Raw genomic sequence first — 12,152 nt, 5'->3', positions numbered from 1 at the left:
CCTAGGAAGGAAAACTCACCAGTCCAGGTTCCTGATGTCAGTTTGTAGGGCTCCCTTGGGTCTCTCAGGGCAGCACAACTTTGAGGAGGGGACAACTTCGATCTGCGATCCATCCTTCGATATATGGATTTTTTGCAGTTAGGCCCCAGCCCAGTGCCAGGCGCCCCTGGACACATCCTTTGGCCATTTTCCCTGGGAAAGAAAATTCACCAGTCCAGGTTGCTGATGTCAGTTTGTAGGGCTCCATTGGGTCTATCAGGGCAGCACATGTTTGAGGAGGGGACAATTTTGGTTGGGGGTCCAAACTTCGATATAAGGATTCTTTGCAGTCAGGTCCCAGCCTTGTGCTTGGGGCCCCTGGGCACATCCTTTGGCCATTTTCCCTGGGAAAGAAAACTCACCAGTCCAGGTTGCTGATGTCAGTTTGTAGGGCTCCCTTGGGTCTCTCAGGGCAGCACAACTTTGAGGAGGAGACAGCTTTGGACCGCAAACCATCCTTCGATATAGGGATTTTTTGCAGTCAGGCCCCAGACCACGTCCAGGGGCCCCTGGGCACATCCTTTGGCCATTTTCCCTGGAAAAGAAAATTCACCAGTCCAGGTTGCTGATGTCAGTTTGTAGGGCTCCCTTGGGTCTATCAGGGCAGCACAAGTTTGAGGAGGGGACACTTTTGTTCTGTGATCCATCCTTCGATATAAGGATTCTTTGCAGTCAGGCCCGAGCCCAGTGCCAGGCGCCCCTGGGCACATCCTTTGGCCATTTTCCCTGGGAAAGAAAATTCACCATTCCAGGTTGCTAATGTCATTTTGTAGGGCTCCCTTGGGTCTATCAGGGCAGCACAACTTTCAGGAAGGGATAACTTTGGTCTGCGATCCATCCTTCGATATATGGATTCTTTGCAGTCAGGCCCCAGCCCAGTGCCTGGGGCCCCTGGGCACATCCTTTGGCCATTTTCCCTGGGAAAGAAAACTCACCAGTCCAGGTTGCTGATGTCAGTTTGTAGGGCTCCCTTGGGTCTCTCAGGGCAGCACAACTTTGAGGAGGGGACAACTTCGGTCTGGGTTCCATCCTTCGATATATGGATTTTTTGAATTCAGGCCCCAGCCCAGTGTCAGGCGCCCCTGGGCACATCCTTTGGCCATTTTCCCTGGGAAAGAAAATTCACCAGTCCAGGTTGCTGATGTCAGTTTGTAGGGCTCCCTTGGGTCTATCAGGGCAGCACAACTTTGAGGAGGGAAAAATTTTGGTTGGGGGTCCAAACTTCGATATAAGGATTCTTTGCAGTCAGGTCCCAGCCTTGTGCTTGGGGCCCCTGGGCACATCCTTTGGCCATTTTCCCTGGAAAGAAAACTCACCAGTCCAGGTTGCTGATGTCAGTTTGTAGGGCTCCCTTGGGTCTCTCAGGGCAGCACAACTTTGAGGAGGGGACAGCTTTGGACCGCAAACCATCCTTTGATATAGGGATTCTTTGCAGTTAGGCCCCAGCCCAGGTCCAGGGGCCCCTGGGCACATCCTTTGGCCATTTTCCCATGGGAAAGAAAATTCACCATTCCAGGTTGCTAATGTCAGTTTGTAGGGCTCCCTTGGGTCTATCAGGGCAGCACAACTTTCAGGAAGGGATAACTTTGGTCTGCGATCCATCCTTCGATATATGGATTCTTTGCAGTCAGGCCCCAGCCCAGTGCCTGGGGCCCCTGGGCACATCCTTTGGCCATTTTCCCTGGGAAAGAAAACTCACCAGTCCAGGTTGCTGATGTCAGTTTGTAGGGCTCCCTTGGGTCTATCAGGGCAGCACAACTTTGAGGAGGGGACAACTTCGGTCTGGGTTCCATCCTTCGATATATGGATTTTTTGAATTCAGGCCCCAGCCCAGTGCCAGGCGCCCCTGGGCACATCCTTTGGCCATTTTCCCTGGGAAAGAAAACTCACCAGTCCAATTTGCTGATGTCAGTTTGTAGGGCTCCCTTGGGTCTATCAGGGCAGCACAACTTTGAGGAGGGAAAAATTTTGGTTGGGGGTCCAAACTTCGATATAAGGATTCTTTGCAGTCAGGTCCCAGCCTTGTGCTTGGGGACCCTGGGCACATCCTTTGGCCATTTTCCCTGGAAAGAAAACTCACCAGTCCAGGTTGCTGATGTCAGTTTGTAGGGCTCCCTTGGGTCTATCAGGGCAGCACAACTTTGAGGAGGGGACAGCTTTGGACCGCAAACCATCCTTTGATATAGGGATTCTTTGCAGTTAGGCCCCAGCCCAGTGCCAGGCGCCCCTGGGCACATCCTTTGGCCATTTTCCCTGGGAAAGAAAATTCACCAGTCCAGGTTGCTGATGTCAGTTTGTAGGGCTCCCTTGGGTCTATCAGGGCAGCACAAGTTTGAGGTGGGGAGAACTTTGGTCTGCGATCCATCCTTCGATATAGGGATTTTTTGCAGTCAGGGCCCAGCCCAGGGCCAGGGGCCCCTGGGCACATCCTTTGGCCATTTTCCCTGGAACAGAAAGTTCACCAGTCCAGGTTGCTGATGTCAGTTTTTAGGGCTCCCTTGGGTCTATCAGGGCAGCACAAGTTTGAGGTGGGGACAATTTTGGTCTGCAAACCATCCTTCGATATAGGGATTCTTTGCAGTTAGGCCCCAGCCCAGGTCCAGGGGCCCCTGGGCACATCCTTTGGCCATTTTCCCTGGGACAGAAAATTCACCAGTCCAGGTTGCTAATGTCAGTTTGTAGGGCTCCCTTGGGTCTATCAGGGCAGCACAACTTTGAGGAGGGGACAACTTTGGTTGGGGGTCCAAACTTCGATATGAGGATTCTTTGCATTCAGGTCCGAGCCTATGGCCAGGGGCCCTTGGGCACATCCTTTGGCCATTTTCCCTGGGAAAGCAAACTCACCAGTCCAGGTTGCTAATGTCAGTTTGTAGGGCTCCCTTGGGTCTATCAGGGCAGCACAAGTTTGAGGAGGGGACAACTTCGGTCTGGGGTCCATCCTTCGATATATGGATTTTTTCCAGTCAGGTCCCAGCCCAGTGCCTGGGGCCCCTGGGCACATCCTTTGGCCATTTTCCCTGGGAAAGCAAACTCACCAGTCCAGGTTCCTGATGTCAGTTTGTAGGGCTCCCTTGGGTCTATCTGGGAAGCAGAAATTTGAGGAGGGGACAACTTCGGTCTGTGATCCATCCTTCGATATAGGGATTCTTTACAGTCAGGCCCGAGCCCAGTGCCAGGGGCCCCTGGGCACATCCTTTGTCCATTTTCCCTGGAAAAGAAAATTCACCAGTCCAGGTTGCTGATGTCAGTTTGTAGGGCTCCCTTGGGTCTATCAGGGCCACACAAGTATGAGATGGGGACAACTTCACTCTGGGGTCCATCCTTCAATATAAGGATTCTTTGCAGTCAGGCGCCAGCCAGGGGCCAGACGCCCCTGGGCACATCCTTTGGCCATTTTCCCTGGGAAAGAAAACTCACCAGTCCAGGTTGCTGATGTCAGTTTGTAGGGCTCCCTTGGGTCTCTCAGGGCAGCACAACTTTCAGGAAGGCATAACTTTGGTCTGCGATCCATCCTTCGATATATGGATTCTTTGCAGTCAGGTCCCAGCCCAGTGCCAGGGGCCCCTGGGCACATCCTTTGGCCATTTTCCCTGGGAAAGAAAACTCACCAGTCCAGGTTGCTTATGTCAGTTTGTAGGGCTCCCTTGGGTCTCTCAGGGCAGCACAAGTTTGAGGTGGGGACAACTTTGGTCTGCGATCCATCCTTCGATATAGGGATTCTTTGCAGTCAGGGCCCAGCCCAGGGCCAGGGGCCCCTCGGCACATCCTTTGGCCATTTCCCCTGGAACAGAAAGTTCACCAGTCCAGGTTGCTGATGTCAGTTTGTAGGGCTCCCTTGGGTCTATCAGGGCAGCACAAGTTTGAGGTGGGGAGAATTTTGGTCTGTGGTCCATCCTTCGATAAATGGATTCTTTGCAGTCAGGTCCGAGCCCAGGGCCAGGGGCCTCTGGGCACACCCTTTGGCCATTTTCCCTGGGAAAGAAAACTCACCAGTCCAGGTTCCTGATGTCAGTTTGTAGGGCTCCCTTGGGTCTATCAGGGCAGCACAAATTTGAGGAGAGGACAACTTCGGTTTGGGGTCCAAACTTCGATATAAAGATTCTTTGCAGTCAGGTCCCAGCCCTGTGCTTGGGGCCCCTGGGCACATCCTTTGGCCATTTTCCCTGGGAAAGAAAACTCACCAGTCCAGGTTCCTGATGTCAGTTTGTAGGGCTCCCTTGGGTCTATCAGGGCTGCACAAATTTGAGGTGGGGACAATTTTGGTCTGTGATCCATCCTTCGATATAGGGATTCTTTGTAGTCAGGGCCCAGCCCAGGGCCAGGGGCCCCTGGGCACATCCTTTGGCCATTTTCCCTGGAACAGAAAGTTCACCAGTCCAGGTTGCTGATGTCAGTTTGTAGGGCTCCCTTGGGTCTATCAGGGCAGCACAAGTTTGAGGTGGGGAGAATTTTGGTCTGTGGTCCATCCTTCGATAAAAGGATTCTTTGCAGTCAGGTCCGAGCACAGGGCCAGGGGCCCCTGGGCACATCCTTTGGCCATTTTCCCTGGGAAAGAAAACTCACCAGTCCAGGTTGCTGATGTCAGTTTGTAGGGCTCCCTTGGGTCTATAAGGGCAGCACAAATTTGAGGAGAGGACAACTTCGGTTTGGGGTCCAAACTTCGATATAAAGATTCTTTGCAGTCAGGTCCCAGCCCTGTGCTTGGGGCCCCTGGGCACATCCTTTGGCCATTTTCCCTGGGAAAGAAAACTCACCAGTCCAGGTTCCTGATGTCAGTTTGTAGGGCTCCCTTGGGTCTATCAGGGCTGCACAAATTTGAGGTGGGGACAATTTTGGTCTGTGATCCATCCTTCGATATAGGGATTCTTTGTAGTCAGGGCCCAGCCCAGGGCCAGGGGCCCCTGGGCACATCCTTTGGCCATTTTCCCTGGGAAAGAAAACTCACCAGTCCAGGTTGCTGATGTCAGTTTGTAGGGCTCCCTTGGGTCTATCAGGGCAGCACATGTATGAGATGGGGACAACTTTGGTCTGGGGTCCATCCTTCAATATAGGGATTTTTTGCAGTCAGGGCCCAGCCCAGTGCCAGGGGCCCCAGGGCACATCATTTGGCCATTTTCCCTGGGAAGGAAAACTCACCAGTCCAGGTTGCTGATGTCAGTTTGTAGGGCTCCCTTGGGTCTCTCAGGGCAGCACAACTTTGAGGAGGGGACAACTTCGGTCTGGGTTCCATCCTTCGATATATGGATTTTTTGAATTCAGGCCCCAGCCCAGTGTCAGGCGCCCCTGGGCACATCCTTTGGCCATTTTCCCTGGGAAAGAAAATTCACCAGTCCAGGTTGCTGATGTCAGTTTGTAGGGCTCCCTTGGGTCTATCAGGGCAGCACAACTTTGAGGAGGGAAAAATTTTGGTTGGGGGTCCAAACTTCGATATAAGGATTCTTTGCAGTCAGGTCCCAGCCCTGTTCTTGGGGCTCCTGGGCACATTCTTTGGCCATTTTCCCTGGGACAGAAAATTCTCCAGTCCAGGTTGCTGATGACAGTTTGTACGGCTCTCTTGGGTCTATCTGGGAATCAGAAATTTGAGGAGGGGACAACTTTGGTCTGCAAACCATCCTTCGATATATGGATTCTTTGCAGTCAGGCCCCAGCCCAGTGCCAGGGGCCCCTGGGCACATCCTTTGGCCATTTTCCCTGGGAAAGAAAACTCACCAGTCCAGGTTGCTGATGTCAGTTTGTAGGGCTCCCTTGGGTCTATCAGGGCAGCACAACTTTGAGGAGGGGACAACTTTGGTCTGCAAACCATCCTTCGATATAAGGATTCATTGCAGTCAGGCCCCAGCCCAGGGCCAGGGCCCCCTGGGCACATCCTTTGGCCATTTTCCCTGGAAAAGAAAATTCACCAGTCCAGGTTGCTGATGTCTGTTTGTAGGGCTCCCTTGGGTCTATCTGGGCAGCAGAAATTTGAGGAGCGGACAATTCTGGTCTGGGATCCATCCTTCGATATAAGGATTCTTTGCAGTCAGGTCCCAGCCCTGTTTTTGGGGCTCCTGGGCACATTCTTTGGCCATTTTCCCTGGGAAAGAAAACTCACCAGTCCAGGTTCCTGATGTCACTTTGTAGGGCTCCCTTGGGTTTATCAGGGCTGCACAAGTATGAGATGGGGACAACTTCGGTCTGCGATCCATCCTTCGATATAAGGAGTTTTTGCAGTCAGGTGCAAGCCCAGTGCCAGGGGCCCCTGCGCACATCCTTTGGCCATTTTCCCTGAGAAAGAAAATTCACCAGTCCAGGTTCCTGATGTCACTTTGTAGGGCTCCCTTGGGTCTATCAGGGCAGCACAACTTTGAGGAGGGGACAATTTTGGTCTGTGATCCATCCTTCGATAGAGGGATTCTATAGAGTCAGGCCCGAGCCTAAGGCCAGGGGACCCTGGGCACATCCTTTGGCCATTTTCCCTGTGAAAGAAAATTCACCAGTCCAGGTTGCTAATGTCAGTTTGTAGGGCTCCCTTGGGTCTATCAGGGCAGCAGAAATTTGAGGAGGGGAGAACTTCGGTCTGGGGTCCATCCTTCGGTATAAGGATTTTTTCCAGTCAGGCTCCAGCCCAGTGCCAGGGGCCCCTGGGCACATCCTTTGGCCATTTTCCCTGTGAAAGAAAACTCACCAGTCCAGGTTGCTGATGTCAGTTTGTAGGGCTCCCTTGGGTCTATCAGGGCAGCACAACTTTGAGGAGGGGACAACTTCGGTCTGCGATCCATCCTTCGATATAAGGATTTTTTGAATTCAGGCCCCAGCCCAGTGCCAGGGGCCCCTGGGCACATCCTTTGGCCATTTTCCCTTGGAAAGAAAACTCACCAGTCCAGGTTGCTGATGTCAGTTTGTAGGGCTCCCTTGGGTCTATCAGGGCAGCACAATTTTGAGGTGGGGACAACTTTCGTCTGGGGTCCATCCTTCGATATATGGATTTCTTTCACTCAGGCTCCAGCCCAGTGCCAGGGGCCCCTGGGCACATCCTTTGGCCATTTTCCCTGGGAAAGAAAATTCACCAGTCCAGGTTGCTGATGTCAGTTTGTAGGGCTCCCTTGCGTCTATCAGGGCAGCACAACTTTGAGGAGGGGATAACTTCGGTCTGTGATCCATTGTTCGACATAAGGATTCTTTGCAGTCAGGCCCCAGCCCAGGGCCAGGGGCCCCTGGGCACATCCTTTGGCCATTTTCCCTGGAAAAGAAAACTCACCAGTCCAGGTTGCTGATGTCAGTTTGTAGGGCTCCCTTGGGTCTATCTGCGCAGCAGAAATTTCAGGAGCGGACAATTTTGGTCTGGGATCCATCCTTCGATATAAGAATTCTTTGCAGTCAGGTCCCAGCCCTGTTCTTGGGGCTCCTGGGCACATTCTTTGGCCATTTTCCCTGGGAAAGAAAATTCACCAGTCCAGGTTGCTGATGTCAGTTTGTACGGCTCTCTTGGGTCTATCTGGGAATCAGAAATTTGAGGAGGGGACAACTTTGGTCTGCAAACCATCTTTCGATATATGGATTTTTTGCAGTCAGGCCCCAGCCCAGTGCCAGGGGCCCCTGGGCACATCCTTTGGCCATTTTTCCTGGGAAAGAAAACTCACCATTCCAGGTTGCTGATGTCAGTTTGTAGGGCTCCCTTGGGTCTATCAGGGCAGCACAAGTTTGAGGTGGGGACAATTTTGGTCTGGGGTCCATCCTTCGATATAAGGAGTTTTTGCATTCAGGTCCCAGCCCAGTGCCAGGGGCCCCTGGGCACATCCTTTGGCCATTTTCCCTGGGAAAGAAAACTCACCAGTCCAGGTTGCTGATGTCAGTTTGTAGGGCTCCCTTGGGTCTATCAGGGCAGCACAATTTTGAGGAGGGGACAACTTTGGTCTGGGGTCCATCCTTCGATATAAGGATTTTTTGCAGTCAGGTACGAGCCCAGGGCCAGGGGCCCCTGGGCACATCCTTTGGCCATTTTCCCTGGGAAAGAAAACTCACCAGTCCAAGTTGCTGATGTCAGTTTGTAGGGCTACCTTGGGTCTATCAGGGCAGCAGAAGTTTGAGGTGTGGACAACTTTGGTCTGGGGTCCATCCTTCGATATATGGATTTTTTGAATTCAGGCTCCAGCCCAGTGCCAGGGGCCACTGGGCACATCCTTTGGCCATTTTCCCTGGGAAAGACAATTCACCAGTCCAGGTTGCTGATTTCAGTTTGTAGGGCTCCCTTGGGTCTATCTGGGCAGCAGAAATTTGAGGAGCGGACAATTTTGGTCTGCGATCCATCCTTCGATATAAGGATTTTTTGCAGTCAGGCCCGAGCCCAGTGCCAGGGGCTCCTGGGCACATCCTTTGGCCATTTTCCCTGGGAAAGAAAATTCACCAGTCCAGGTTGCTGATGTTAGTTTGTAGGGCTCCCTTGGGTCTATCAGGGCAGCACAACTTTGAGGAGGGGACAACCTCGCTCTGTGATCCATTCTTCGATACAAGGATTCTTTGCAGTCAGGCCCCAGCCTGGGGTCAGGGGCCCCTGGGTATATCCTTTGGCGATTTTCCCTGGGAAAGAAAATTCTCCAGTCCAGGTTGCTAATGTCAGTTTGTAGGGCTCCCTTGGGTCTATCAGGGCAGCACAAGTTTGAGGAGGGGACAACTTTGGTCTGGGGTCCATCCTTCGATATATGGATTTTTTGAAGTCAGGCCCCAGCCCAGTGCCAGGGGCCCCTGGGCACATGCTTTGGCCATTTTCCCTGGGAAAGAAAACTCACCAGTCCAAGTTGCTGATGTCAGTTTGTAGGGCTCCCTTGGGTCTATCAGGGCAGCACAACTTTGAGGAGGGGACAACCTCGCTCTGTGATCCATTCTTCGATACAAGGATTCTTTGCAGTCAGGCCCCAGCCCTGTGCTTGGGGCCCCTGGGCACATCCTTTGGCCATTTTCCCTGGGAAAGAAAACTCACCAGTCCAGGTTGCTGATGTCAGTTTGTTGGGCTCCCTTGGGTCTATCAGGCCAGCACAAGTTTTAGGAGGGGACAACTTCAGTCTGGGGTCCATCCTTCGATATAAGGATTTTTTGCATTCAGGTCCGAGCCCAGTGCCAGGGGCCGTGGGCACATCCTTTGGCCATTTTCCCTGGGAAAGAAAACTCACCAGTCCAGATTGCTGATGTCAGTTTGTAGGGCTCCCTTGGGTCTCTCAGGGCAGCACAACTTTGAGGAGGGGATATCTTCGGTTGGGGTTCCAAACTTCGATATAAGGATTCTTTGCAGTCAGGTCCCAGCCCTTTGCTTGGGGCCCCTGGGCTCATCCTTTGGCCATTTTCCCTGGGAAAGAAAACTCAGCAGTCCAGGTTTCTGATGTCAGTTTCTAGGGCTCCCTTGGGTCTATCTGGCAAGCAGAAATTTGAGGAGGGGTCAACTTTGGTCTGCAAACCATCCTTCGATATAGGGATTCTTTGCAGTCTGGCCACAGCCCAGGGCCAGGGGCCCCTGGGCACAACCTTTGGCCATTTTCCCTGGAACAGAAAATTCACCAGTCCAGGTTGCTGATGTCAGTTTGTAGGGCTCCCTTGGGTCTATCAGGGCAGCAGAAATTTGAGGAGCGCACAATTTTGGTCTGCGATCCATCCTTCGATATAAGGATTCTTTGCAGTCAGGTCCCAGCCCTGTTCTTGGGGATCCTGGGCACATCCTTTGGCCATTTTCCCTGGGAAAGAAAACTCACCAGTCCAGGTTCCTGATGTCAGTTTGTAGGGCTCCCTTGGGTCTATCAGGGCAGCACAATTTTGAGGTGGGGACAATTTTCGTCTGGAGTCCATCCTTCGATATATGGATTTTTTCAATTCAGGCCCCAGCCCAGTGCCAGGGGCCCCTGGGCACATCGTTTGGCCATTTTCCCTGGGAAAGAAAATTCACCAGTCCATGTTGCTGATGTCAGTTTGTAGGGCTCCCTTGGGTCTATCAGGGCAGCACAACTTTGAGGAGGGGACAACTTCGGTTTGTGATCCATTGTTCGACATAAGGATTCTTTGCAGTCAGGACCCAGCCCAGGGCCAGGGGCCCCTGGGCACATCCTTTGGCCATTTTCCCTGGAAAAGAATACTCAGCAGTCCAGGTTGCTGATGTCAGTTTGTAGGGCTCCCTTGGGTCTATCTGCGCAGCAGAAATTTTAGGAGCGGACAATTCTGGTCTGGGATCCATCCTTCGATATAAGAATTCTTTGCAGTCAGGTCCCAGCCCTGTTCTTGGGGCTCCTGGGCACATTCTTTGGCCATTTTCCGTGGGAAAGAAAATTCACCAGTCCAGGTTGCTGATGACAGTTTGTACGGCTCTCTTGGGTCTATCTGGGAATCAGAAATTTGAGGAGTGGACAACTTTGGTCTGCAAACCATCCTTCGATATATGGATTCTTTGCAGTCAGGCCCCAGCCCAGTGCCAGGGGCCCCTGGGCACATCCTTTGGCCATTTTCCCTGGGAAAGAAAACTCACCAGTCCAGGTTGCTGATGTCAGTTTGTAGGGCTCCCTTGGGTCTATCAGGGCAGCACAACTTTGAGGAGGGGACAACTTTGGTCTGCAAACCATCCTTCGATATAAGGATTCTTTGCAGTCAGGCCCCAGCCCAGGGCCAGGGGCCCCTGGGCACATCCTTTGGCCATTTTCCCTGGAAAAGAAAATTCACCAGTCCAGGTTGCTGATGTCTGTTTGTAGGGCTCCCTTGGGTCTATCTGCGCAGCAGAAATTTTAGGAGCGGACAATTCTGGTCTGGGATCCATCCTTCGATATAAGGATTCTTTGCAGTCAGGTCCCAGCCCTGTTCTTGGGGCTCCTGGGCACATTCTTTGGCCATTTTCCCTGGGAAAGAAAACTCACCAGTCCAGGTTCCTGATGTCACTTTGTAGGGCTCCCTTGGGTTTATCAGGGCTGCACAAGTATGAGATGGGGACAACTTCGGTCTGCGATCCATCCTTCGATATAAGGAGTTTTTGCAGTCAGGTGCAAGCCCAGTGCCAGGGGCCCCTGCGCACATCCTTTGGCCATTTTCCCTGAGAAAGAAAATTCACCAGTCCAGGTTCCTGATGTCACTTTGTAGGGCTCCCTTGGGTCTATCAGGGCAGCACAACTTTGAGGAGGGGACAATTTTGGTCTGTGATCCATCCTTCGATAGAGGGATTCTATAGAGTCAGGCCAGAGCCTAAGGCCAGGGGACCCTGGGCACATGCTTTGGCCATTTTCCCTGTGAAAGAAAATTCACCAGTCCAGGTTGCTAATGTCAGTTTGTAGGGCTCCCTTGGGTCTATCAGGGCAGCAGAAATTTGAGGAGGGGAGTACTTCGGTCTGGGGTCCATCCTTCGATATAAGGATTTTTTGCAGTCAGGCTCCAGCCCAGTGCCAGGGGCCCCTGGGCACATCGTTTGGCCATTTTCCCTGGGAAAGAAAACTCACCAGTCCAGGTTGCTGATGTCAGTTTGTAGGGCTCCCTTGGGTCTATCAGGGCAGCACAACTTTGAAAAGGGGACAACTTCGGTCTGCGATCCATCCTTCGATATAAGGATTTTTTGCAGTCAGGCCCCAGGCAAGTGACAGGGGCCCCTGGGCACATCCTTTGGCCATTTTCCCTTGGAAAGAAAACTCACCAGTCCAGGTTGCTGATGTCAGTTTGTAGGGCTCCCTTGGGTCTATCAGGGCAGCACAAGTATGAGATGGGGACAACTTCGGTCTGCGATCCATCCTTCGATATATGGATTTCTTTCACTCAGGCTCCAGCCCAGTGCCAGGGGCCCCTGGGCACATCCTTTGGCCATTTTCCCTGGGAAAGAAAATTCACCAGTCCAGGTTGCTGATGTCAGTTTGTAGGGCTCCCTTGGGTCACTCAGGGCAGCACAACTTTGAGGAGGGGACAACTTCGGTCTGTGGTCCATTTTTCGACATAAGGATTCTTTGCAGTCAGGCCCCAGCCCAGGGCCAGGGGCCCCTGGGCACATCCTTTGGCCATTTTCCCTGGAAAAGAAAACTCACCAGTCCAGGTTGCTGATGTCAGTTTGTAGGGCTCCCTTGGGTCTATCTGCGCAGCAGAAATTTCAGGAGCGGACAATTTTGGTCTGGGATCCATCCTTCGAT

Source organism: Lonchura striata, chromosome 5, assembly GCF_046129695.1.
Source record: "Lonchura striata isolate bLonStr1 chromosome 5, bLonStr1.mat, whole genome shotgun sequence".
In the NCBI taxonomy this organism is placed as follows: Eukaryota; Metazoa; Chordata; class Aves; order Passeriformes; family Estrildidae; genus Lonchura; species Lonchura striata.
Note: the sequence above shows the minus strand (reverse complement) of the source record.